The sequence below is a fragment of the Nuphar pumila genome, chromosome 1, assembly GCF_984573655.1.
Source record: "Nuphar pumila chromosome 1, dmNupPumi1.hap1.1, whole genome shotgun sequence".
NCBI lineage: Eukaryota > Viridiplantae > Streptophyta > Magnoliopsida > Nymphaeales > Nymphaeaceae > Nuphar > Nuphar pumila.
The window spans coordinates 89,672,961-89,699,274 of record NC_143249.1 but is presented as its reverse complement, the minus strand read 5'-3'; positions in this window follow the sequence as shown (position 1 = coordinate 89,699,274).

The following is a 26,314-nucleotide window of genomic DNA, read 5'->3' as shown; positions in this document are numbered from 1 at the left end:
TTTTACATCAGATTAGTGTGATTTTTACCTCTGTCTGAACTAAATCCCTGTTATTGAACTCACCATGGCTCAAATCCCGAGGCTGTAAAAACCAAAAATGTTCCATTTCGGGTCTTTTAGCAGTCTGCAAAATATCAGAAGTTTCCATGGTGTAAATCTTGCATTATCATATTAGGCATTGCATTTGGTTCGGATCCATAGGCAAAATCCACCATTTTAGGACTTTCTTTGAATTTTGGCATTTAAATCATATCATTTCATGATTTTTAGCATTCTAGGTTGTTTATCAAAGTAAGTAGATGCTTCATACCGAATTTGGTGCAATTTGGAATCCATTTGAGGTTCGGATCATCCATAATACCAAAACAGGGTCCCGCAGGACCCGGATCCAAGCGAAAAACAAGCGAAAATCGTTATTTTTGATAAATTGCAAAATACCAAATTCTGATTTTACAGTCTTAATGTGTCTAGCAGCATGTCATCATGTCCCTTACTGCATCTCATCATCATTTGAGTCAATTTGAATTTTGAAATCTCAATTTTACCAAGTTTTCCTTCAAAAAACCCTGATTTTAAAGGTATAACTTTATAATTAGGGGTATTTTGGTCATTTTGACCACAATTCCGAATTTCAAACTGTTTTCTACTGAATTTCTTGCATTTTCATCATTTCAAATATCAAGGAAGCATGAGAATAGGGTTTATATCCAATTAAATCCAATAATTTCATAATATTATTGGAAAATCTTGGAAAAACCCACATATTTGAGCTAACTTTATTTCAAGCTTGGCAGGGACATTCCAAAGAAGGAGCTGAAGTCTGCAAATTTCTTTTATTTCTTTTATTTAGTGATGTAATAATGTAAATTTTGGAATAAGAGATTTAATTTCCTGCTTAGACTAGGATGCATATCATATAGTTTGATTTTATGCAATATCATGTTTCTATGATTCATGCATTTTATTTCAAAAGCACTATGGATGTTCACGAATGGCACGTGCACCAACTCTTAGGGAGTTGATGGACTCGGTGGGATCCATATTTACGGCCCTAGTCGGAATATGGACGAGACCCAGATCCATCATCTTTCTACTAGTCACATTGAGCCTACACTCTTAGGCTATCTTAAAATGCACATCATATTTCCAAAGTTTTCAAAAAATCATGTGCATCAAATCAACTAAGTTCTGAACATATTCATGGCCACAGTCAGAATATGTGAAGGATTTATTTGGACTTAATGCACATTTTCCAACCAATTCCTCAGAAAATCTTTTCAAAGGGCATTCATTCACTCATGTCATTTGCATCATGAAATCATTTTCTCGAGAAAATTTCATTCTCAAAAAAATCGATTTCTCAAGAAACTCTTAAGTTGATTTTCCCAAAGTCAAGTTTTCATAGTTTTCCCTGAAAATCGGTTTCTCAAGAAACTCTAAGGATTTCTTAAAATCGGTTTTCCAAAGACAAGCTTTTCCACAGTTTTCCCAAGAAAATGATATTTTCTTAAGAGATTCAAAAGAGTTTTCCAATCTTTCTTCAAGATCCAAAATCGATTTCCGAGTATTTCAAAAAGGTAAAAATCCCAGGATTTCGATTCCCCAAGTTTTGAATTTCCTTCTCCAATGAGCTTTCCTATGAATTTCCATCATTTTCCTAAGAAAACTCTCAAAGTCCAAGTTTTCCTAAGAAGTGCTTCCCTTTTCAAAAAGTCCATCTTTTCTCAAGAATCACTTCCATTTTCCCAAGATTTTCAACTATTTCTGAATTTTCCACATCTTTATAAGCTTTCTCATGTTTTCAAAAACCCCTTTTTTATCTGAGTTTCCTGAGAAATTGACCTTTTTCCTGAGAGATTCTTTCCAACTCCAAATGTTTTTCTAAGCATACATCATGTTTTCCAACTAGCATTTTCCAAAATCTCATAGCACATGCCTGAATTCTCTGTGCATTTAGGATAGAACATAACTTCGATAATTTAACCAAGTCAAGCATAGTTTTGGTCCTTGGTTCGATTACCCCTGTTAAAGGCGGCAGGAACGGTCGAACCTCGTACCGACAGGTCGAGCCCCATCCCATGGATTTTCCCGCAATTTTCAAAAACGGAGGCGAGTATTTCAAAACAATTTCCAAAATCCGGTCAAAAGTTTGAATCGCGAAAGCGTTTCTCTCTTTCTCTCTTCCGCAAGGAAGGGAAGACAGGGGAAAAATTTCGCGACGACAACAGGTTTGGCGACCGTGATGGGACCTGTCCTTGTCTGACCTAAATTATGCTTGACTTAGTTTAATTATCAAAATTATGTTCACAAAATGTCAGCTCTTTTATTTTGATATCATGCGAACCTAGGAGCCTAGATTCTGACCTAGCTGACATTGAATGCATATAGCTTAGGCATGGTTTGGTAGGACCATATTGAGGAGATATTTTCATGCTCACATAGACTTAGGTCTAAATACAATCCTCCTCAATTTAGGATCTGAATGCAAACAATGTATGCTTCTTCAAAATTTTCAAAATCTATCTCTCTAGGACTTAGAGCCATCTATTTCTTGCATGTGATCATTTTTTCAAATCTCCATTACCTATCATTACCCGGTCTTCACGTTGCTGGGCTCTCTTCCAGAACCATAGTTCGGGACAGAGCCCCATAACTGGGCCAACTATTTGGGTTAACACCCCCCTACCACGTACCGCGGGCCACAGTCCGAAGTATATCGGTAGGCGCTCAAGGATGTTGGAAAACCTTACCTTAGAACCGGAGTTGAAATTCTATGCCACGTACCTCGGATTTCAATTCGGGTATATCGGCATAACTGGATTGGACAAAGATGATCTGAACCTAGAGTTAGGATTAAGGTCCTACAGCTGTTTTCAAATTGATGCATTTAGAGTCAGCCTTTTAGGGAGTGCTGAATGTGCATAAATGTTTGTGCAGGATGTGATTGTATGTATGATTTTCTCAATTCTTTATTTCCCAATGTTTTAACTCATTAGGCCTTTTTCAAAACATCCTTATTTTCCACAAGATGTTTTCCTCAAACCCTGGATGATTTTTTCAAATATCCCATTTCTTTCAAAACTCCAGGCGATTTTACATTCTACCATTCTACTGGATCTCGAATTTCTAGCTGCATTTTTATCCTGCCTGCAAAATTTTTCAAAATTTCTCACATTTTCCTAAGTCTCATTCTGAGTCTTTCTCTGTCTTCAGTTCAATGGCATCCAGTCAAATCGATCCTATCTTTCCTGAAGGTCACATCTCCTTCGAGGTGCGACAAGGTCGTCCTGAACATCGAGCTCTTAGCACCGGAACTTTCATTCCCCGGTGGTATTATTCCTGGCTAAAGAGCTTTTCTCGAATGTTCCCGGACCATTTGAGCGAGTGCGGATTAGAGCTGGCATCAGCAGTCGGAAAGCAGACCATCAATGGCAACCTGATCCATGCAATGGCGGAGCGATGGAATCCTTGAACGTGTACCTTCTGGTTCCCGTGGGGAGAGATGACTGTTTTAATGGATGAATTTTCGGAAATCATGGGGTTGCCAGAACCAGCCGGTCAACCAGGAGACCCCTTAGAGCATCAATTCCTTATCAATGTCAAGGGTTTGGACCCCCGAAACTCCTTAGCTCGTATGACAGGCCGCCGATCTTGGCCCCTGATTCAGTTAGAAGGAGATGAATATGTTGACCTACTTGAGTTGTACCGTCAGTACGGGACCTTCGTCGAAGTCAGCTCGCTTTCAAGAACAGCCAAAGAAAAGATTCAGAATGCAATGGTTCTATGCACTGTAGGACTGTCCCTTTTCCCAGATGGACAGAATTACATGGACATCAGGATAATCCAGCTTATGAGGAGATGGGGAAGTCGGCAAACCAATCGCCTCTCCATAGCCATGGCAGCGCTCGCCTTCCTTTATCGAGGTCTGACTCGATTCTCACTCGAAGAGTCCATTTTAGTTGAAGGATGCATCTACGCACTTCAGTCCTGGTTTTTCCAGCACGTTCCAGCCCGAGCAAGCTCTTTCAGATACAATGGTCAAGAACTCCTTCCAGTGGCGCAGTACCGGTTTATGATCAACAACATTCAAGAGGATGACGTTGTTTGGGACTATTTTGATCGGCAAATATCTCCTCCCAGATATACCTACGCTTATGGCAAGCGGTTCAAGTTGCTAGGACCATTCTTCTGCACTTACTACCAACCAGAGAGATGTGTTCGGCAATTTTCTCAAAGGCAGCAGTACGTCGAAGCCCGCTTGTTATCAGGAGCTATGGCAGAGTTTGATCTCACCTCCGCACAATGGTCCGGGGCATATCATTCTGCCCGCTACGGCTAGGATTCCTTTGTCTCTCTTAAAATCTTTCCAGGTCCTAGAGTGTCTGCCGACTATCGTGAATGGTGGCAAATTGTTTGTCCCTCACCTCTTTGTCAAGATCAATAAAATCTTATTCTTCTCATTTTAATAAAATTCTATTTCCTTCCATTGTGGTTTGACGACCTCGCCTAGGTAACAAGGCACATTTTCGTTGTTTATTTCTTTTGCAGAAGGAATGACAACACAATTGTCGTGATTCCCACGACGACTCAGTCCCTAGTAATGGGACATCTTTTCCAAATTGTCTACCATATTTTCAGCAAATATTTCCTCCAAAAGCTAATTCCCTCAAAATCTAATCAGGTCTTTTGCCCTGCAGAGAGCATCCATATCATTTGATGGTTGAGACAAGATCAGGCAAAAGAACCACAGCATCCCAGTACTCGTCAGCCTCGGAAGAAGAAATGGGTTCCCCTCGATCCGAGAAGAGTCAAGAGCAGCAGCAAGAAGATGACGGCATAGACCCTCAAATGTATGCCATGTTCAGAAAAATGATGAACAAAATGATGAATGAGCAGCCCGGGACCAGCTCAGAAAGGAACCCATTCAGAGAAAAGTTCCATGGTCATAGGGGTAAGAAGGCTCCCAAGAAGCAGATCCAGCCAGAAGAGATTTCAAATGAATCAGATTCCACTAAAGATACAGATGAAGAATATGAGGTGCCTCCGGCATTTCAGAAGCATGGCCAAAGTAAAAGCCGCAGGTCACAAAGCAGAGATAAAGAAGAACCTTTGCAAGCGCAATTTAAAGAAATGGCCCGAGTTGTCAAAGATCTGCAAGCCCGCGACAAGGGCAAGAAAGTCTTCACCAGTGAGGACTTCTATGATGGCTTAGAAGGGGATGATGATCTGGAAAATCTCCCCCGAAAATTCATCAAATTCGATGGTTCTGGCGACCCAAAAGCTCACCTCGCCACTTTCTTTGCTGAATGCTCTCGGTTTAAGAGGGATAACCGAGCATTGTTTCTATGCTTCTCCCGCAGCTTGGAAGGAGTTGCAGCTAAGTGGTATGCTGAGCATATCAACCCCATCGAGCTCAAGGAGTTCGACAAAGTTGTAAATCTATTCATTGAACGCTTCTTGTTCAACACAGAAGCGCTGCCTACATTAAGTCATCTCTGCAATTTGAGACAGAACGAGAATGAAAAAGCACGGGACTTCATTCACAGGTGGAGATCAGCCTGTAATAAGATGAGAGATCCTATCTCGGAAAGGCATGCATTGTCCTTAATCCTCAACAATTTCTCGCAGCCGTTAAGAGGATTAATCTCCACAGCGCCGTCCAGGACCTTCATTGAGCTGACTGAACGAGCCGAATGGCTCGAGCTAAGTGTGGAAAATGGAGTCTATGAAGGCTTCACCTTTTCCAAGAACAACTCCCAAGGTGAGCAGAAGAAGAAAGCTCACTTTACTTATTCTGCCAGCAACAACAACAAAGGCCAAAATCGATACAAAGGGCGGAAGAAAGATTACTGCTACGGCACCGGCAATCCGAACAACAAGGACCAGAAAGCAAAGCCTTCTCCTCAGTACAACAAGCCTCCTCAGCAGGATCAAGGGCCGAAACTGCGTGAGAAGACCAAACATGAAGGATGGAGTTACGACAGAAAGTTTACTCCTCTTGACCAATCACTCGAGGATGTGCTCGAGTACATGCTATCGAAAGAGATGGTCAAATTGCCCAGATTGGCCGATCCCCCTGTGCCCATAGGGAAATGGAAAGATCAGTTCTGCAAGTTCCACAGGACAGTGGGACACAACACCGAGAACTGCTTTGTTCTCAAAAACATCGTGCAAGATCTCAATGAAAAGAATCTATTGGTAGAAGGAGAAGAAGAAGAGAAAATGGACATTCTCAACCACCCCTTCCCTTGGCACACCACAGCAGTAGTATCTGCACAACCCTTCCTACCGCATGAACATATCAAGCCATGTTCTGCGCAAGATCTCCAAGTTCAACATCAGGTGACGGTGCTACGACAAGCAGCTCCAGATTCTAAGAAGATGGACTTAATTTCAGCATTCAGTAAAATGAAAGTTGCAGAAGCACCTGGGAAGTCAGTTCCCAAATCAAAAGGAACTCCTGACTTCTTCAAGCAAATCGTTAGACCAAGGCCAGAGAAGTCAAGTCAGAAGCCTCTGACTGCTTTATCCAATGTCTCCATCCTTGACTTGGCCAAGAATTCTAGCAAGCACCAGCAAGTACTGGATGATTTACTCAGGAAAATCAAAGTTAAGCCCAGTACCACTCCTGAAGACATGGCACAGATTGTGAACTCTGCCATGACCAATGCGCCAATCACCTTTTCAGATGAGGACCTTCCAAAGCCTCATTCCTTTCACAATAATGCTCTTTACATTGTCGTTCGAGTCAGAGGAATGACGGTTCCCCATGTACTGGTCGATGGAGGCAGTAGCCTCAACATATGTCCTGAAATGACCGCAAAGGCATTAGGGATCAAGGATGAAGAATATATTCCCGATCCCATCACTATATATGGGTTTGACAATCATGGTCAAACGGCCAAGGGCAAGATATTCCTGGAGGTGTTCATCAACTATTCGGTGCACTATGTCCTTTTCCATGTGGTTAATGTACCACCAACCTACAACTTGCTACTCGGAAGGACGTGGATTCACAATGCTAATGCAGTGCCTTCTACCCTCCATCAATGTGTAAAGTGGTCAAAAGGTGGAATGATTACCACAATACTGGGAGAAGACCCAGAAGAAAGGCTCCCGCAGCCCATGATTCCTCGGCCATCATTCAATGCAGATATTCCCAGCATCAGGGAAAGTGAAGAGATCAACCTCGGGGAGAATCGAGAAATAATTCAGGCACCATCAGAGCCATCTCTGCACACAATAGCCACGACACAATGGAAAGGTCCTCAATTCTTCAAGGTTGGAGGTCGAATCGACTACAGCACCATTAAGGATCATCCCTTGTTCCCTCAATTCATGAAGTCAAGAAAGGGATTTGATTTACTCCTGAAGCATGGCTATCAACCCTTCAAGGGACTCGGCAAGAACGAAGATGGCCGCATCGAGCCAATGATTCAGAAACATCGTCCCCACAGAGCAGGACTGGGGTTCTCCGGAGGAAGCTCATCAAGGAAGACTGTTTTTGTCAAAGGGGCACAATGAAGACCATTTGTTATTTCCTTTCTATTCTTTTCCAAATAAATGTCTCATTTTACCAATGTCATTGATCAATTCAATCAATAAAATTCCAAGTTTCTTTGTCTATCCGGATGCCATCTACTCCCTTTCTGTCTATCTCATCATTTTATCATTCAATGCCATTTTATGTATGGTTCTCTTCAAATGATTGTTTGTCTTACTATAGGCCAATTTGTCTGAACCAAAATTTCTTCTCCAAAATTTCAGAATGACTTCTCGAACAATCAAGAAGCTCATTCTCAATCCCAAGGCCTTTCAGAAGTCAACAGCAATTCACAGAATCAAAGCAAGCACCGGAAATGACAAGAGTGCAAAGCAGTCTGATGATTGTGCAGAACACGATCAGTCTCTTCAGGAATTACCGGAGTTCGCCGCAGTTCAGAAGCAGGACGAACCATCTCCTCTAGTACAAGATCCAACTGAAGGTGTCAATATCGGTTCAGAGGAAGATCCAAAAATTCTCCAGATCGGAACCAGTCTGAGTCCAGAAGAAAAGAAAAGGCTTATAGATTTTCTCAAGCGGCATGATGAAGTGTTCGCATGGACGTATGAAGACATGCCGGGCTTAGACCCCAAATTGGTCGAGCACCGTCTTGTCTTAAAGCCGGATGCTAAGCCAGTCAAGCAGAAGCTGAGAAAAATGGATCCCAGAATAGAACAACAAGTCAAAGAAGGACTTGAAGATTTGCTCAGAGCAGGATTCATCCGAGCTATTGACTACCCGGATTGGTTAGCCAATATCGTCGTTGTCCCAAAGAAAAGCGACAAAGTAAGGATTTGCATAGACTTCAGAGACCTCAATAAGGCAACTCCGAAGGATGACTATCCACTTCCAAGCATCGATCTTCTAGTCGATAGCACGGCAGGACATGCCATGTTCTCTTTCATGGACGGATATTCCGGCTACAATCAGATCAAGTTGGCCGCCCGCGACCAATCCAAAACTTCTTTCACCACGCCTTGGGGCACTTTTTGCTATACAGTCATGCCTTTTGGGCTCAAGAATGCTGGAGCAACATATCAACGGGCAATGGCTGTTATCTTTCACGATCAAATGCGCAAAATCATGGATGCGTATGTTGATGATATTCTCGTGAAATCTAAAGAGGGAGAAGATCACCTCGAAGCCCTTGAGCAAGTCTTTAAAAGACTTATTCTTTACAAGTTAAGGCTTAACCCACAAAAGTGTGTCTTTGGAGTCGAATCAGGCAAACTGTTGGGTTTTCTGGTCAGTAAAAAGGGAATTGAAGTCGACCCGGCCAAAGCAAAGGCTATCATTGATATGCCACCCCCAAAGAATCTCAAAGAACTACGTAGCCTTCAAGGACGTATGTAGTCAATCCGGCGATTCATTTCTAATTTGGCGATGAGATGCGAGCCTTTCAACCACTTGCTCAGGAAAGGAGTGAAGTTCGAATGGGGACCAGAGTGCCAGCAATCGTTCGATCGAATCAAGAAGTATCTTCTTAATCCTCCCATCCTAAAGCCGCCAGAATTGGGAAAACCTCTTCTGTTATACATCTCAGTCAATCAAGTTGCATGTGGCGGATTCTTGGCACAATACAAAGAAGGCAGCCTGATAGAGCATGCTATCTATTATGTGAGCAAGACTTTCATAGATTATGAAAAGAGATACTCTCAAATAGAGAAGACCTGCCTAGCTCTGGTATGGATGTGTCAGAAGCTAAGACACTACCTGTTGGCATCAGAGGTCAAAATCTTGTCTAAACTCAATCCTCTCAAGTATATCTTAGAGCAACCTTTCCTCAGCGGACGAGTCGCAAAATGGCAAGTCTTACTGATGCAGTATGACTTAGAATACGTCTCGCAACAATCAATCAAAGGACAAGCAATTGCAGATCAATTGGCGGATTTTCCTCTGGCCGAAGAAGAGAAAGTCGAAGATGACTTCCCTGATGAGCAAATTTGCAACATCCAACAATTTCCGGTCTGGAATTTATTTTTTGATGGTTCTAAGAACATGGCCGGAATAGGCATCGGAATCTTATTAATCACTCCTGAGAAGGAGATGATTCCATTTTCTCTCAAGTTAGATTTTCAATGCACTCACAATATGGCTGAATACGAAGCCCTGATTCAAGGTCTAAAGATTCTGCTAGACTTCAATGTCAAGAGAGTGCATGCCTACGGTGACACACTACTTGTTGTCAATCAAGTTCGAGCCGAATGGCAGGTCAAAGATCAGAAGCTATTTCCCTATCAGAAAATTGTTTCAGCTCTTATCAGCAAGTTTGAAGAATTCCAGCTCTTCCATATCAAGAGAGATTTCAATCAAGTGGCCGATAGCCTAGCCAGTTTAGGCTTCATTATGGCATTCAGAAATGGAGAATCTTGTCGCTCTTTTGAAATTGGTAGACTTGACCAACCTGCCTTCATTCCAGCGGAACAGGTAAACCAGGCTGAGCAAAGGAAGAAGCCCTGGTATTAAACATCAAAACTTTCATAGAAATTGGCGAATTTCCTCCAGAACTCTCAAAGAAAGAGCAACGAGCAATCCAGCGTATGTCTACTCGATACTTCATTTTGGCCAATGTCCTCTATCGTCGTGGATTCAGTTCAGAGTATTCCAGATGTTTAGATGAAGACGAAGCCAAAGAAGTCGTGCGAGAAGCACATGAAGGCATTTGTGGCGGCCACGTCGGCTACCAAACCCTTGTCAAGCAAATCATCAGAGCAGGTTACTACTGGAAGACTATGCAACAAGACTGTTATCATTATGTGAAGAAGTGTGTGCAATGCCAGATACACGCACCTTCTATCCATGCTCCGGCAACTTATTTACAGTCGGTTGTCTCTCCATGGCCGTTCTCCATGTGGGCATTCAATGTCGTAGGTCCCATCACTCCTTCAGCTTCAAATGGCCACAAATACTTCCTTGCCGCAACAGAATATTTCACCAAGTGGGTAGAAGCCATCACTCTTCGCACAGTAGAAGGCCGACACGTGGTCTCTTTTATTCACAAGAACATCCTTTGCCGTTTCGGCATCCCACATGACATTGTGTCAGACAATGGCAGTCATTTCAAGAATGAAAAGATGAAGACATTCTGCTCAAAATTCAAGATCTATCACCATTTTTCCGCTCCATATTATCCTCAAGGGAATGGTCAGGCAGAGGCCACCAACAAGATTTTAATTCGTATCTTGGAGCGAACTGTGGAAACAGGCCGTGACTGGCATGAGAAGATCCACGATGCACTATGGGCCTATCGGACCACCATTTGTACACCAACGAATGCTACTCCATCAGAACTGGTCTATGGAACAGAAGTAGTATTGCCGCTACATGTTCAGAAGCCCGCTTTGAAATTTGCTTCACTTCTGCAATTACCTCTTGACCAATACCAGCAGCAGCGACTAGTGCAACTAGACTTACTCGACGAGAGAAGGCTAAAAGCAGCAGAGCATGCTCTATCCTATCGCCAGAGAGTAGCCAGGCAATATGCGAAATCTATCATCGAAAGAAGATTCAAAGTCAATGATTTAGTACTTCGATCCACAGCTTATCTCAAGCATCGTCCTGGCGGCAAATGGTCGCCAAATTGGGAAGGCCCTTATGTTGTCAAAGAAGCATTACCCCGCAACTCATATCGGCTCATCAATGCCGATGGAGTAGAATTGCCAGATCCTATTAATGCTCGACACTTGAAAAAGTTTATACTTGAAACATTTATCCTTCTCTTGTAATCCTTCCTGTTTCCTTCAAATAATGATCCAACTTTCTTTCCCAGTTACACTGGGGCATTTTAAAATTTTGTTCTATATGCAGGCAGGATAAACAAATTCCTCATTTCATGCACATGTGCATTCATATGCATCAATTCATATTCATTTGCATTCAATTGCATTAACAACAATCTGGTCAGTATTGGGATTTCAACAAACAGTCCCATCACAATTCCTAATGATTCAAAGGTCATCACCAATACTGAACCAAAACCCAGCGCTCGAACTGGTATTATTTCAAAATCCAGTATTCAAGCTGGTACATTTTTCTAAGATCCAACTTTTTAGAAAACCGAGTTCTGACTCGGGTTTTTATTCAAATCATTTTCCTTTGTTGATCCGGGTTCCGACTCGTGATCTCTCTACTTTATTCGAGCCTTGACTCGAATTCTTCATTTTCCTTTGTTGATCCGGGTTCCGACTCGTGATCTCTCTACCTTACTCGAGCCTTGAATCGAATTCTTCATTTTCCTTTGTTGATCCGGGTTCCGACTCGTGATCTCTCTACTTTACTCGAGCTTTGACTCGAACAAATCATTTTCCTTTGTTGATCCGGGTTCCGACTCGTGATCTCTCTACTTTACTCGAGCCTTGACTCGAACAAATCATTTTCCTTTGTTGATCCGGGTTCCGACTCGTGATCTCTCTACTTTACTCGAGCTCAGATTAGAGCTCTTCATTTTTCTTTTGTTGATCCGAGTTCCGACTCGTGATCTCTATACATTGTTCGAGCTCTTCATTTTCTTTGTTGAACCGAGTTCCGACTCGTGATCTCTTTATCTTCATTTGAGCTCAGATACGAGCTCTTCATTTTCCTTTGTTGATTCGGGTTCCGACTCGAGATCTCTTCAAGCTTGTCATTCTCTTTTGTTGATCCGGGTTCCGACTCGTGATCTCATTACCTTACTCGAACCCTGAATCGAGCTCTTCATTTTCTTTGTTGAACCGGGTTCCGACTCGAGATCTCTTTATCTTATCCAAGCTCTAATTCGAGTCCTTCATTTTCCTTTGTTGATCCGGGTTCCGACTCGTGATCTCATTATCTTATTTGAGCTCTGATTCGAGCCTTCCATTTTCCTTTGTTGATTCGGGTTTCGACTCGTGATCTCTATATTTTATTCGAGCTCTGACTCGAACTCATCATTCTCTTTTATTGATCCAAGTCATTTCAATCATCAGGGTCTGTCAATTGCTCAAGTTTGACATTTTGCCCTCCAAATTTCAATTTAAATCCTCAATTCTCCAATTTCGACCTCTGGGTCACCCGATTTCCAATTCTCAATTTCAATTACCAATCTCAATTTCGACCTTCGGGTCTATCAATTTCCAATTTTCGACCTTCGGGTCAATCAAACTCCAATTTTCGACCTTCGGGTCAATCAATTTCCAATTTTCGACCTTCGGGTCAATCAATTTCCAAATTTCGACCTTCGGATCAATCAATTTCCAATCTTTGACCTTCATTTCCAAAATTCGACCTTCGGGTCACCCAATTTCGACCTTTTGGTCAATCAATTCTCAATTTTGACCTTTTTGGTCAAATCAATTTCCAAATTTCGACCTTCGGGTCACCCAATTTCGACCTTTTGGTCAATCAATTCTCAATTTTGACCTTTTTGGTCAAATCAATTCTCAATTTCGACCATCAGGTCATCCAATTTTGACCTTCGGGTCATTCAATTTTCAGCAACCAATTTCCAATTTCCAATTTCGACCTTTGGGTCAATCAATCTCAATATCCAATTTCAATCATTTTCTCTTGCGAAAGACCCTTTTAGGGAGAGTTCGAGGGAGCTCGTTCTTTTCGCATGCTATCCAATTCGTTCACTTAGCCCCTTTTCAGGGAGAGTTTGAAGGGACTCGCGTCTTCGTGAACCGTTTGCAAAACAATTTCCAATCTCACACAAGAAACCCTTTCAAAGGGAGAGGCTCGACGGAGACTCGCTTTTCTTGTGACCCCCCAATTTCATACTAGGCCATTTTCGTCATGAAAGACCCTCTTTGCAGGGAGAGTGTGATGAACTTGTTCCTTTCATGACCCAATTTTCAGACCTCACTATTATCGGCCCCCTTTCCATAAGAGAAGCCTAATATTAGGGAGCTTTGACGAAAGCTCAATTTCTCTTCGAAAGTTCGTTTTGCAAACACCTCCTCTTTAGGGAAGAGAGGAGTATTTCCCATTTCCCATTCAGGTAAGGGATAAGCCTGAGTCTCTCTTTTTGGGGAAAAAGAAAGGAGAATTTTCGTCACGGATGCGTTGAGCCGGATTTCAAATACTCACTTTCACTAAGGATTTCAAGAAAATTTTGTCAATTTGTCAAATTATTTGCTGATTTCAGAATCTTTATTGCACTAGTCAGTTTACCCTCAGCATCACTTCCAAAAGAGCAAAGCTTTTGCGAAAAGGAATTCAAAATTCAAATTCTTTCTATTGGCCAACCAAAAGGATGAAGGATAAATCCTCGATATGGCCAGAAAAGAAGATTCAAGGTTATTGAAAAGCCGTAGATGATCGATATTGATCGCAGTCAATGGCGCATCGTTAAAGGCTATTCTTGTAAGGACGAGACTGGAAATATCCTGAGTGCTAGAAAAGAGAGAATTCACCCAAACCCTGTCTCCTCAGAATCACCTAAGCTGCAATTAAATATCCGCAAAAGGGATCTCTCACCTGTCGTCAAGATGAAGGCGAATTAGGCGAGTAGACCCCCGGGGCCAAAGAAGATTCGAAACATCTCCAAGATGACGGAGTTTGTGACGGATCCTTCCCGGGAAAGTCCAAAGCACTGTCGAGATGAAGGCAGATGCGATGAACCTCTCGACAATCCCTAAAAGATATTTAATTTCAGCTATCACCCAAAGATCTCCAAACCCATCGCCCAAGAAGGATCAAAACATCTCCAAGATGAAGGAGTTTGTGACGTACCCTTCCCAAAAGAGAGAAAGAGAGGAAAAAGAAAGAGAGAAAAAGTCAGAACATCTCCAAAATAAAGGAGAATGTAGCAAAAAAACCCAGAGAGCCAAAAGAGTGCAGAAAGATTATCAAGAGAGAAGCTCTCAGGATATCAAACTGCCAGATCTATCAAGAATCCTCTTTAACTTTGTGAAATTCTATTATCAATATTCTTTCATCAATTGCTTTCATAATATCAAATTCTCTTTCCTGCTCATATCAAGGAAATTGATAACTTCCTTGAAGAAGGTCAATTGCAAGAAATTTGGATTTCAAGTCTCAATTCTACAAAGTGAACCTTGTTTGGAGGTAATGCTTTGGGTAGAAAAGAAAGAATATCTTTGCAACAATGTGCAACATTTTCAAATATTTTGAATCAACAGCAAAATTTCCAACATTTTGACAATATTTTCTAGCTATCCTGACATGAAGTGAGAGCTCGATATCCGTCTTCGATGCATCCTGACACCAATTTTAAATCCCTCCTAGGGACTTGATTCCTTCCCTTCTTTGAGAGCATGAACTCTCAAATTTGCACACTTCCCTGTGTCCCCACTGTCCCACCAAAAACAGTCCCATTTCGGTTCGAGGTCGAACCACCAATCATTTCTCGCAAAAGGAAATTTCAAAAGCTGATTTTAGTCTCAGCAATGAGACGCCCAAGATCAATCCCTTTTCAAGCTTTAGGGACCCTATTTTCCGTCCTTTTGCAAAACACTTGTCGGATTTACTGTGCAAAATCCGAAGGTTCCATCATGGTCTCTTCCTTCGAGGTTTCCATTTCATTTTCCGCCCGATCAGGATAAGGGTATAAACCTGAGCCTCAATCAAAGAGGCATTTCATTTTCCGCCCGATCAGGATAAGGGTACAAACCTGAGCCTCAATCAAAGAGGTATTTCATTTTCCGCCCGATCAGGATAAGGGTACAAACCTGAGTCTCGATCAAAGAGGTATTCCATTTTCCGCCCGATCAGGATAAGGGTACAAACCTGAGCCTCAATCAAAGAGGTATTTCATTTTCCACCCGATCAGGATAAGGGTACAAACCTGAGCCTCAATCAAAGAGGTATTTCATTTTCCGCCCGATCAGGATAAGGGTACAAACCTGAGCCTCGATCAAAGAGGTATTTCATTTTCCGCCCGATCAGGATAAGGGTACAAACCTGAGCCTCGATCAAAGAGGGATTCCATTTTCCGCCCGATCAGGATAAGGGTACAAACCTGAGCCTCAATCAAAGAGGTATTTCATTTTCCACCCGATCAGGATAAGGGTACAAACCTGAGCCTCAATCAAAGAGGTATTTCATTTTCCGCCCGATCAGGATAAGGGTACAAACCTGAGCCTCGATCAAAGAGGTATTCCATTTTCCGCCCAATCAGGATAAGGGTACAAACCTGAGCCTCAATCATAGAGGTATTTCATCTTCCGCCCGATCAGGATAAGGGTACAAACCTGAGCCTCGATCAAAGAGGTATTCCATTTTCCGCCCGATCAGGATAAGGGTACAAACCTGAGCCTCGACCAATGAGGTATTTCCATTTTCCGCCCGATCAGGATAAGGGTACAAACCTGAGCCTCAATCAAAGAGGTATTTTATCTTCCGCCCGATCAGGATAAGGGTACAAACCTGAGCCTCAATCAAAGAGGTATTTCATCTTCCGCCCAATCAGGTTAAGGGTACAAACCTGAGTCTCATTTCAATGAGATATTCCATCCCCCAATCAGGTCAAGGGTTAAAACCTGAGCTTCGTTCCATGCGAGGTATTTCTGTCCCATCCAGGTTAAGGGCGTAAACCTGAACTTCACTCTCATAGAGTGAATCTTTTCTCTCCATTCTTCGCTTCATATCTACCATCCTCCTCGGGCTAATTTCTTCACACCCAGTCAGATCCTTCTAACTGGAGCATTTTTTTATGTAGAGCCCAAATTTGGTGTGTTTTTCTTTGCCACTAAGCTCGGCCATGAGCCGGCTTAGTAGCAAAGAGGGGCATCTGTAAACACCCCAAATTTTCACTCACCTCCAAGACAGTCCACCGAGCATCATCATCCAGCCTCTGAAATCGCTGGAGGGCAAAATGGTCATTTTCTGAGCCTGGACCTTGCAAAAGTCTAAATTTCATCTGCAACTCTCAAATTTTCTCTATTTTTATCTCAGATGTTCAAGATTTTACTCCTGACAGGAGACAGACATCTCCAAAGTCTTGATTCAAGATTGCATTTCATAAGACATGACATTGCATATCATTACATGAGCATTTCAAATCACTGCACGGCACATCATGTCATTTCGAGGTCCAGAACTCTCGATTTCAAAATCTTCAATCCAGATTAGAATTTTAACTCTTTTCAAAATTGATTTCAAAACCCTGGGTCTTCAAAATTATCAATTCTTCCCATTTTACCCCTAGGGCTCTGAATTTCAAAATATTTTCTCAGGAAAACAATCTGGATAGTTTTCAATATGGATTTCAGTCACTTCACCTCAGATTTTGCCCTTTTTGACAATTTCAAATATCTTTCTTTTACAAAATCGCCCTACAAGGGCCAACTCTTTCCAAAATTCCTGTTTTGCCCATTAGTCCAGATTTTATGAAAATTCCAAAAAGAAGTTGTGGTTTTATCCTTATTTCAATAAAGAAGCAATGTGGGACCCACACTGAGGTGGTGTCACACAAGCTTTCCTTTTGAAAATTTGAATTTTGAAAAACCCAAAAATATAGGAGCCTTGTCCCCTGGATTGGTGCCACTTGTCATCTCTCTCTCCTCCCATTTCCATGCCAAGTGTCAGTATGGGGCTACCTTTAGAAGCCGCCACATGTCATCCCATTTATCTGCCATGTGTCACCCTATCCATCCTGCGCCATGTGTCATTTCAAAGACTACCAGGAGATGCCAAGTGTCATAGGTTGTCCTGTCTAGAAAAAGTGGAGTTTGTCTCCTCTGAGGTGGCGCCACTTGAAGTGTGTCTCCTGCAGGGGACACGTGTCAACCTCTCCCTCCTTCTAGAAAAGTAGCCTGACACATGTCTCTCCTTACTTTTCTCAGAAAAGTAGGAGACATGTGTCACTCCTAAATTCCTACAAAAAAGGTAGGCTTGTCTCCTCTGAGGTGGCGCCATCTGGAGTGTCTCCTGTAGAGGACACATGGCAAGCTCTCATTTCCTCAGAAAAAGCAAGTGCCATGTGTCATTTTCTGCTTTCCTCAGAAAAACTAGAATTCAAATATTCAAAATCCCCATAGGTGGCGAAAATCAAGAACTCCTACCTTTTTCATCCTGTCTGAGATGGCGCCACATGGCTTGGCCCACCTTCTCTCCCCTTTGCCACGTGTCATTCTCTGCTTCTTTCAGAAAAAGTAGAGGACACATGTCTTCTCCCTACCTCTTTCAGAAAAGTAGGAGACACATGTCACTCCTGGCCTTCTTCAGAAAAAGCAAACCATTCAAAATTCAAACAAGGCACTAGGTGGCAAAAATCCTGAGCTCTGATTTTTCCAGATGGCCTGAGATGGCGCCACATGTCCCTTTCCCTCCTTTTCCTCCCTCTTGCCACATGGCATTGTAGGAGCCACCCTGAGGTGGCGCCACATGTCCACCCTCCATTCCTCCAAGGCCAACCTCCATTTGAATTTCAAACTCCCCCCTGAGGTGGCGTCATTTGAGAAAGCCTCTCCAGACAGCTGACACTTGTCTGCTACATGTCCAGACCTCCCTGCACCAGAAAAAGTAGAAAAACCCCCCCCATGAGGTGGCGCATTTTGCTTCCTCCCTTCATGTTCTCCTGCCACATGGCATCGTAGGAGCCACTCTGAGGAAATGCCACATGCCAGCCCCTCCTTTCCTGCAGAAAAGCAAAATTTCAAACATTTGAACTCCCTAGAGGTGGCGCCACATGGCATGCCCCTACTGTTCCAACTTTACACCTCAGATCACCTTTTGAGGTGGCACCATTCCAGGACTCCACTTGGCTCCATTTTTATTTTTTTATTTTATTTTTAATAAAGGTAGCCCACCATGAGGTGGCGCCACCTGAGGACTCCCTACAAAAGGTGAGTTTGAATTTCAAATTCCAAGAGAGCACCCTCTGAGGTGGCGCCTTCTGGGAGCTCCCTGCAGAGAGAATCAAGCTAACTTTTGAAAAATTCCAAATTCCCCCTGCTGAGGTGTCTCACCCACAAAATTTCCATTTTTTTTATTTTTCTCAAAAATTAAAACACCTTTTGAGGTGGCGCCACCTGAGGGCTCCCTGCAGAAGACAAATTCGAATTTCAAACCCCTCAGATGGCACCCCCTGAGATGGCGCCACATGGAGGGCTCAGATTGAACCTGTTTGAATTTCAAATTTTTTCAGAAAAGTTATAAAAACAAGGGTTCACGCCCAGCCTAAAAGGGGATCATTTTTTAGCTCTGGTGAACTTGGAAAATCCGACCTAGCCTTCCTAACATCTGATTTTGAACCTTGGAAATCGTGCCCCCTTTGGCGCATTGAAGAAGGTGGAGTAAAGCTCGTGCTGTGGCCAATTCAATTCCAACAGAGGTCGATTTTGGTGGACCATCCGAAGCTCAAAGCGAAGAACGAAGGAAGCTCGTGATAGCTGCCCCTTTCAAGAGCTCCTACGCTGCGTAACGAAGCAAGGTGCACTTCTTTTCTCATTGATTGGATTCCATAATTCGAATCGGGGGTCATTTGAAGAAAGAGCTCATCCGAGGGATGGATTGAGCTATTCTCATAAAACGACATACATAAAAATGTTTCATTATGCTTCCTTGATGATTTTTAACATTCATATAGTTAGCTAGGTTTAATTGGCATTTTATTTCATTCATTTAGCATATTTCATGAATTAATTAGGATTAATTTAGCCTTTATTTCAATTCTGCTTATTTTCAGTAGGTCTCTGTTTTTGTTAGTCAGTCCACACGTCATTTCATGCATTTGTTTTTTATTAAAAATCCCAAAAAAATCACGGAATGCGCCCTTAGGTGTCCCTGAAATTTTGCCAAAAATTCTTAGGCATTTGAATTTGTTTACTGTGGTAAACATTCAAAATGACAAGTCGGGTTTTGTTACCCGGGATACGTTTTGAAAATCATTTTCCGACTTGTAAAATCGAGATATCCCTCATGGGAGATCCGATTTTCAATCTGAAAAATGTTTTGAACCCGGGAGAATGTCTAGTTTTTAATATGCTTTTATCATATTTTTCTGATTTTTTTTTAATGTCTGACAAAAATCTGAGATGTCGGTACACGTGTCAGAGCCTAATTTGGGCCTCTGAGATCTTGGATCGACTTAGGGCTATGGTTTCTCTTTGTGTGTTGTTCCAAATCTGAAACTGTAAAAAGTGAAAGTGGTGTCCGAGATGTCCTCTGTTTGAATCTGAAAGCCTGTAATTTGTAAAACAGTGTTGACCCCTGCTTCGGATTTTTCTTGTCAGCCCCCTGTTTTGCTACATTTGTCTGTTCTGTTAGTTTAGGCAGGAATAGTTATATTTTTATCGGTGTTTATGTTGATCAAATGCCAAAGTCATAAACATGAAAGTTGTTCATGTAGGTGTCGTGCATAGCTCTGATTAATTTCATAAATTTCCATAGCCGTTTTTGTATTTTTTTAGCATTTTACATCAGATTAGTGTGATTTTTACCTCTGTCTGAACTAAATCCCTGTTATTGAACTCACCATGGCTCAAATCCCGAGGATGTAAAAACCAAAAATGTTCCATTTCGGGTCTTTTAGCAGTCTGCAAAATATCAGAAGTTTCCATGGTGTAAATCTTGCATTATCATATTAGGCATTGCATTTGGTTCGGATCCATAGGCAAAATCCACCATTTTAGGACTTTCTTTGAATTTTGGCATTTAAATCATATCATTTCATGATTTTTAGCATTCTAGGTTGTTTATCAAAGTAAGTAGATGCTTCATACCGAATTTGGTGAAATTTGGAATCCATTTGAGGTTCGGATCATCCATAATACCAAAACAGGGTCCCGCAGGACCCGGATCCAAGCGAAAAACAAGCGAAAATCGTTATTTTTGATAAATTGCAAAATACCAAATTCTGATTTTACAGTCTTAATGTGTCTAGCAGCATGTCATCATGTCCCTTACTGCATCTCATCATCATTTGAGTCAATTTGAATTTTGAAATCTCAATTTTACCAAGTTTTCCTTCAAAAAACCCTGATTTTAAAGGTATAACTTTATAATTAGGGGTATTTTGGTCATTTTGACCACAATTCCGAATTTCAAACTGTTTTCTACTGAATTTCTTGCATTTTCATCATTTCAAATATCAAGGAAGCATGAGAATAGGGTTTATATCCAATTAAATCCAATAATTTCATAATATTATTGGAAAATCTTGGAAAAACCCACATATTTGAGCTAACTTTATTTCAAGCTTGGTAGGGACATTCCAAAGAAGGAGCTGAAGTCTGCAAATTTCTTTTATTTCTTTTATTTAGTGATGTAATAATGTAAATTTTGGAATAAGAGATTTAATTTCCTGCTTAGACTAGGATGCATATCATATAGTTTGATTTTATGCAATATCATGTTTCTATGATTCATGCATTTTATTTCAAAAGCACTATGGATGTTCACGAATGGCACGTGCACCAACTCTTAGGGAGTTGATGGACTCGGTGGGATCCATATTTACGGCCCTAGTCGGAATATGGACGAGACCCAGATCCATCATCTTTCTACTAGTCACATTGAGCCTACACTCTTAGGCTATCTTAAAATGCACATCATATTTCCAAAGTTTTCAAAAAATCATGTGCATCAAATCAACTAAGTTCTGAACATATTCATGGCCACAGTCAGAATATGTGAAGGATTTATTTGGACTTAATGCACATTTTCCAACCAATTCCTCAGAAAATCTTTTCAAAGGGCATTCATTCACTCATGTCATTTGCATCATGAAATCATTTTCTCGAGAAAATTTCATTCTCAAAAAAATCGATTTCTCAAGAAACTCTTAAGTTGATTTTCCCAAAGTCAAGTTTTCATAGTTTTCCCTGAAAATCGGTTTCTCAAGAAACTCTAAGGATTTCTTAAAATCGGTTTTCCAAAGACAAGCTTTTCCACAGTTTTCCCAGGAAAATGATATTTTCTTAAGAGATTCAAAAGAGTTTTCCAATCTTTCTTCAAGATCCAAAATCGATTTCCGAGTATTTCAAAAAGGTAAAATTCCCAGAATTTCGATTCCCCAAGTTTTGAATTTCCTTCTCCAATGAGCTTTCCTATGAATTTCCATCATTTTCCTAAGAAAACTCTCAAAGTCCAAGTTTTCCTAAGAAGTGCTTCCCTTTTCAAAAAGTCCATCTTTTCTCAAGAATCACTTCCATTTTCCCAAGATTTTCAACTATTTCTGAATTTTCCACATCTTTATAAGCTTTCTCATGTTTTCAAAAACCCCTTTTTTATCTGAGTTTCCTGAGAAATTGACCTTTTTCCTGAGAGATTCTTTCCAACTCCAAATGTTTTTCTAAGCATACATCATGTTTTCCAACTGGCATTTTCCAAAATCTCATAGCACATGCCTGAATTCTCTGTGCATTTAGGATAGAACATAACTTCGATAATTTAACCAAGTCAAGCATAGTTTTGGTCCTTGGTTCGATTACCCCTGTTAAAGGCGGCAGGAACGGTCGAACCTCGTACCGACAGGTCGAGCCCCATCCCATGGATTTTCCCGCAATTTTCAAAAACGGAGGCGAGTATTTCAAAACAATTTCCAAAATCCGGTCAAAAGTTTGAATCGCGAAAGCGTTTCTCTCTTTCTCTCTTCCGCAAGGAAGGGAAGACGGGGGAAAATTTCGCGACGACAACACTCGCCTAGGTAACAAGGCATATTTTCCGTTGTTTATTTCTCTTACAAAGAATAACAACACAATTGTCGTGATTTCAGCGGCGATTACATCCCTAGTAATGGGATATTCTTCCAATTGTCTACTATATCGTCAATAATCATTTTCCTCCCAATCCAAAATTCTCTCAGGGTCTAATCAAGACTTTATCCTGCAGAGAGCATCCGCAGCATTTGATGGTTCGAACAAGGTCAGGAAGAAGAACCACATCACCACAGCACTCCTCAGCCTCAGAAAGAGAAATGAATCCCCCCGAAAGTCAAGATCAGCAGCAAGAGGAGGATGGCATAGACCCACAGATGTATGCCATGTTCCAGAAAATGATGACCAAAATGATAAACGAGCAGCCCGGGACCAGTTTAGAAAATAATCCATTCAGAGAGAAGTTCCACGGGCACAAGGATAAGAAGACTTCCAAGAAGCAAGTTCAGCCGGAGGAAATTTTAGATGAATCAGAATCAGCGGAAGACACTGAGGAAGAATATGAGGTACCTTCGACATTTCAGAAACATAGCCAAGAACAAAGGAGGAGTCACAAATCAAAAGGACAAGTTGCAGAAAAGCTCTTGCAGACACAGTTCAAAGAAATGGCCAGAGTTGTTAAAGACCTGCAAGCTCGCGACAAGGGCAAGAAAGTCTGGAAAATCTGCCTCGTAAATTCATCAAGTTCGATGGTTCCGGCGACCCGAAAGCCCATCTCGCCATGTTCTTCGCCGAATGCTCCAAATTCAAGAGAGACAATAGGGCCCTATTTCTCTGTTTTCCTCGTAGCTTAGAAGGCACTGCCGCCAAGTGGTACTCTGAGCATATCAATCCAATCGAGCTGCGAGAATTCGATAAGGTGGTCAATCTATTCATTGAGCGATTTCTGTTCAATACTGAAGCGCTACCAACATTAAATCACCTCTGTAATCTGAAGCAGGGAGATAGTGAAAAAGCCAAGGACTTCGCTCGCAGATGGAGAGAGACCTACACCAAAATGAGGGATCCTATATCAGAGAGACATGCTTTATCACTGATCCTCAACAACTTTTCGCAGCCTTTGAGGAGTCTCATTTCTACCTCACCATCTAAGTCTTTCATTGAACTCATTGAACGAGCCAAATGGCTCGAGATGGGAATAGAGAACGGTGTCTATGATGGTATCACCCTCGTCAAGAACAATCTAGATTCAAAGAAAAAGGCAAATTTTACCTCCTCCGCCAACATTAGCCGCAATGATAACAAAAGTAGTAAGGGCAACCATGCGGATCGAGAGGAAAAACAGAATAGCAAGCTATCTCAACCCAACTTTCCACAAAAGGAAAAGATAAAGCGTGAAGGTTGGAGTAATGACCATGTGTTCACTACTCTCAAACAAACACTCGAAGAAGCCCTTGAATTCATGCTGACCAAGGGATTAGTGAAGCTCCCAAAGGCCACAACTCCTCCCAGCATCATGAGAAGGTTCAAGAATCAGTTCTGCAAATTCCATCGGGCAGTAGGGCATGACATCGATCATTGTTTTGTCTTCAAAAATATTGTTCAGGACTGCATTGACAAGAGCCTCCTCGCTGAAGCTGAAGAAGAAGACGAGCTGGCCATCCTGACCAAGCCTTTCCCAGATCATTCAGAAAGTTGATGATGTCAAAGTTCCCTGCTTTCTTCCTTTCGTTTTGCCAGTTACCTCGTAGGGGCAAGTCCGCCCAGTTTTTGCAACCTTTTGGTCGAGTGCTTATAAATATGCAGTTTTTTTGTTCTGCTTATCAATAAAATGTCAATTTTTTTTTCAGCCAATACTCCTTTCTTTTGCCCCATTAGGGCACCTTTTTCATTTAAAAAAAAAAACCTTCTTTGCCATCGGCTCCTATTAAGCCACATTAAATTCCCATTCTTTTCAAGATGAGGGGCAATCTCAACATCATTCATGAGAGAAATGAAATTACCTATGAGGGTTTTTCAAAAATCGTGATTTTTTTTTTTACAAACATCTTCGTTATGATCACCCAAAAGTTTAATATTTCGGTCCAATCTTTTTCAAAAATCAACCATTGCGGTGATCCTCTTTTCTTAAATTGGTTTCGAACCATTATCTTTTAAAAAACAACCCTTGTGTTGATTCTCTGTTCCAAAATTAGTGTAAAACCAATTCATTTTCGAAATCAACCCTCGTGTTGATCTTAACTTCCAAATTTTAATTTTGAACCATTATCTTTAAAATCAACCCCTGTGTTGATTTTCTTTTCCAAAATTATTGTTAAACCAATTCGTTTTCAAAATCAACTGTAAGACCCGCAATTTTTCAGATAACTCTGAATAAATTCCTGAGGCATTCTTCAGTGAAAAATAGCATTTTTACCGTAAAGCGAATCGAACCGATTCCTGCGACCTAGATATACTTAGGATATTCGTATCTTCACGAATATATGCTCAAACGCTCTGGAGATCATAACTTTCTCTCTGCTCGAAATCAAGAGATTCCTGCGAGCCAACTTTCTTAGTTGCATAAATACGAAGATAATGGCCTACTCAGAATTTTTCGGAAAAAATTCCAAAAACTCAACTTTTTTGCGGGACCCACGAAAATGTTGGTGGGACCCACATAAATATTCTTCAGAAAATATCCGGTGGGACCCACGAAAATATCTTATGGAAATATCTCAGATGGATAAGATCAAACAGTTAGATGGATAAGATCAAACAGTCAGATGGATAAGATCAAAAGGAATTTCTGAAAAAGCTATGGACTAAAATGGAAATTCTGAAACTTGGGGCTCAAGTTTCAGAATCTATAAATAGAGGAGCCCCCCTCCTTTGAAAAATCGTCTAGCCCTCTCTCTCTCCTCCTTTTCCAAACCTCCCCTACCTAGCCTAGCTCACCTGAGCCCACCTGACCTGGTCTGAGCCTGCCTGACTTAGCCTGAGCCTGCCTGACCTGGTCCTAACCCACCTGACCTAGGTCTGAACTCACCTGACCTAGATCAAACCCAGTTGACTTGACTTGAACCTAGTTGGGTTGGAAGTCAAAGTCAAAGTCCTTTTTAGTCCAACTTTTGGTTTGGATTTCTGAACCCAGACTTAGCCTACTTGGGTTGAGTTCGAACCTGCTGAACCCAGTTGACTTGGACCGAACCCTGTTTGGTTCAAACCACTTAGGTTGAGTAGCTTGACCTACTCTACCTCTTTCTCAACTAAGTCAGCTTCATCTGACTTAGCCTGACCTCTCGAAGGAAGGCTCAAAGCCAACGAAGCAACCCGAAGCCGTTTCTTCCACGATTTGAAGTAAGTTCGCTTCATTAAACCATCTCTCTCAAGTATTTGATTGTTTGTATATAGCATATACTTTCTGAAGTAGTATCTTGCTTTAGTTCTTGGTTGAGCCCTCTAGGACACTTCGGTGTTCACGCGCTCGCCTCGTAACTATCGTCGGATATATATGTTCGAATACGCAGTATATGCGTTCTTCAAAATAGTATCTCACCCTAGTTCTTGGTTGAGCCCTCTAGGACACTTCGGTGTTCACTCGCTCGCCTCGTAACTATCGTTGGATACAGATCTAGGTGTATATCTGCTGATACTACCGACGCGTCTTATATCGCACAGGCCATGTAATTTACCTTTGCCGTCGTGTCGTATGATGCCAAGGCTCCCTGCTTTCTGTACTTCCGATTACTGCACTTCCGATTATGCATTTACTTACGCCGTCGCGTCGAACGATGCCAAGGCTTCTGCTTTGTTATATATGTAGAATATTTCGTTCAGTTACACACCCTGAACAATAGTATATGCATTTCCTTTACGCCGCCGCTGTATAAAGCACAGGCTTCTGCTTATATTACATATATGGCGCGTAAGTGAGCGTTCAAATGGAGATCAACTCCAAAATCGCCCATGCGATTCCCTTACCGCTCCTCGTACAAGATTCTGCTTGACGAATGAAGCCCCTATTGGAAAGGCTTCGCCTTTTGGCAAAATGCTCTTTACGTAAAGACTAAATCAATTACGTATGACCTGGCTATGGCCCAAGGTTCCTGCAACCTTGATGGATGCAAAGTACGCACAACGGTGCGCATCCATTTCCCGAGTTAAGCGTAGCGATTTCCCACCAAAAAGGGGAGATGCAGCTGAAATGGATAAAAGAAACGCACGCTTTCTCCGTAAAAGAGAGAAAGTGTTGCTGAAATTCCTGAAGGAG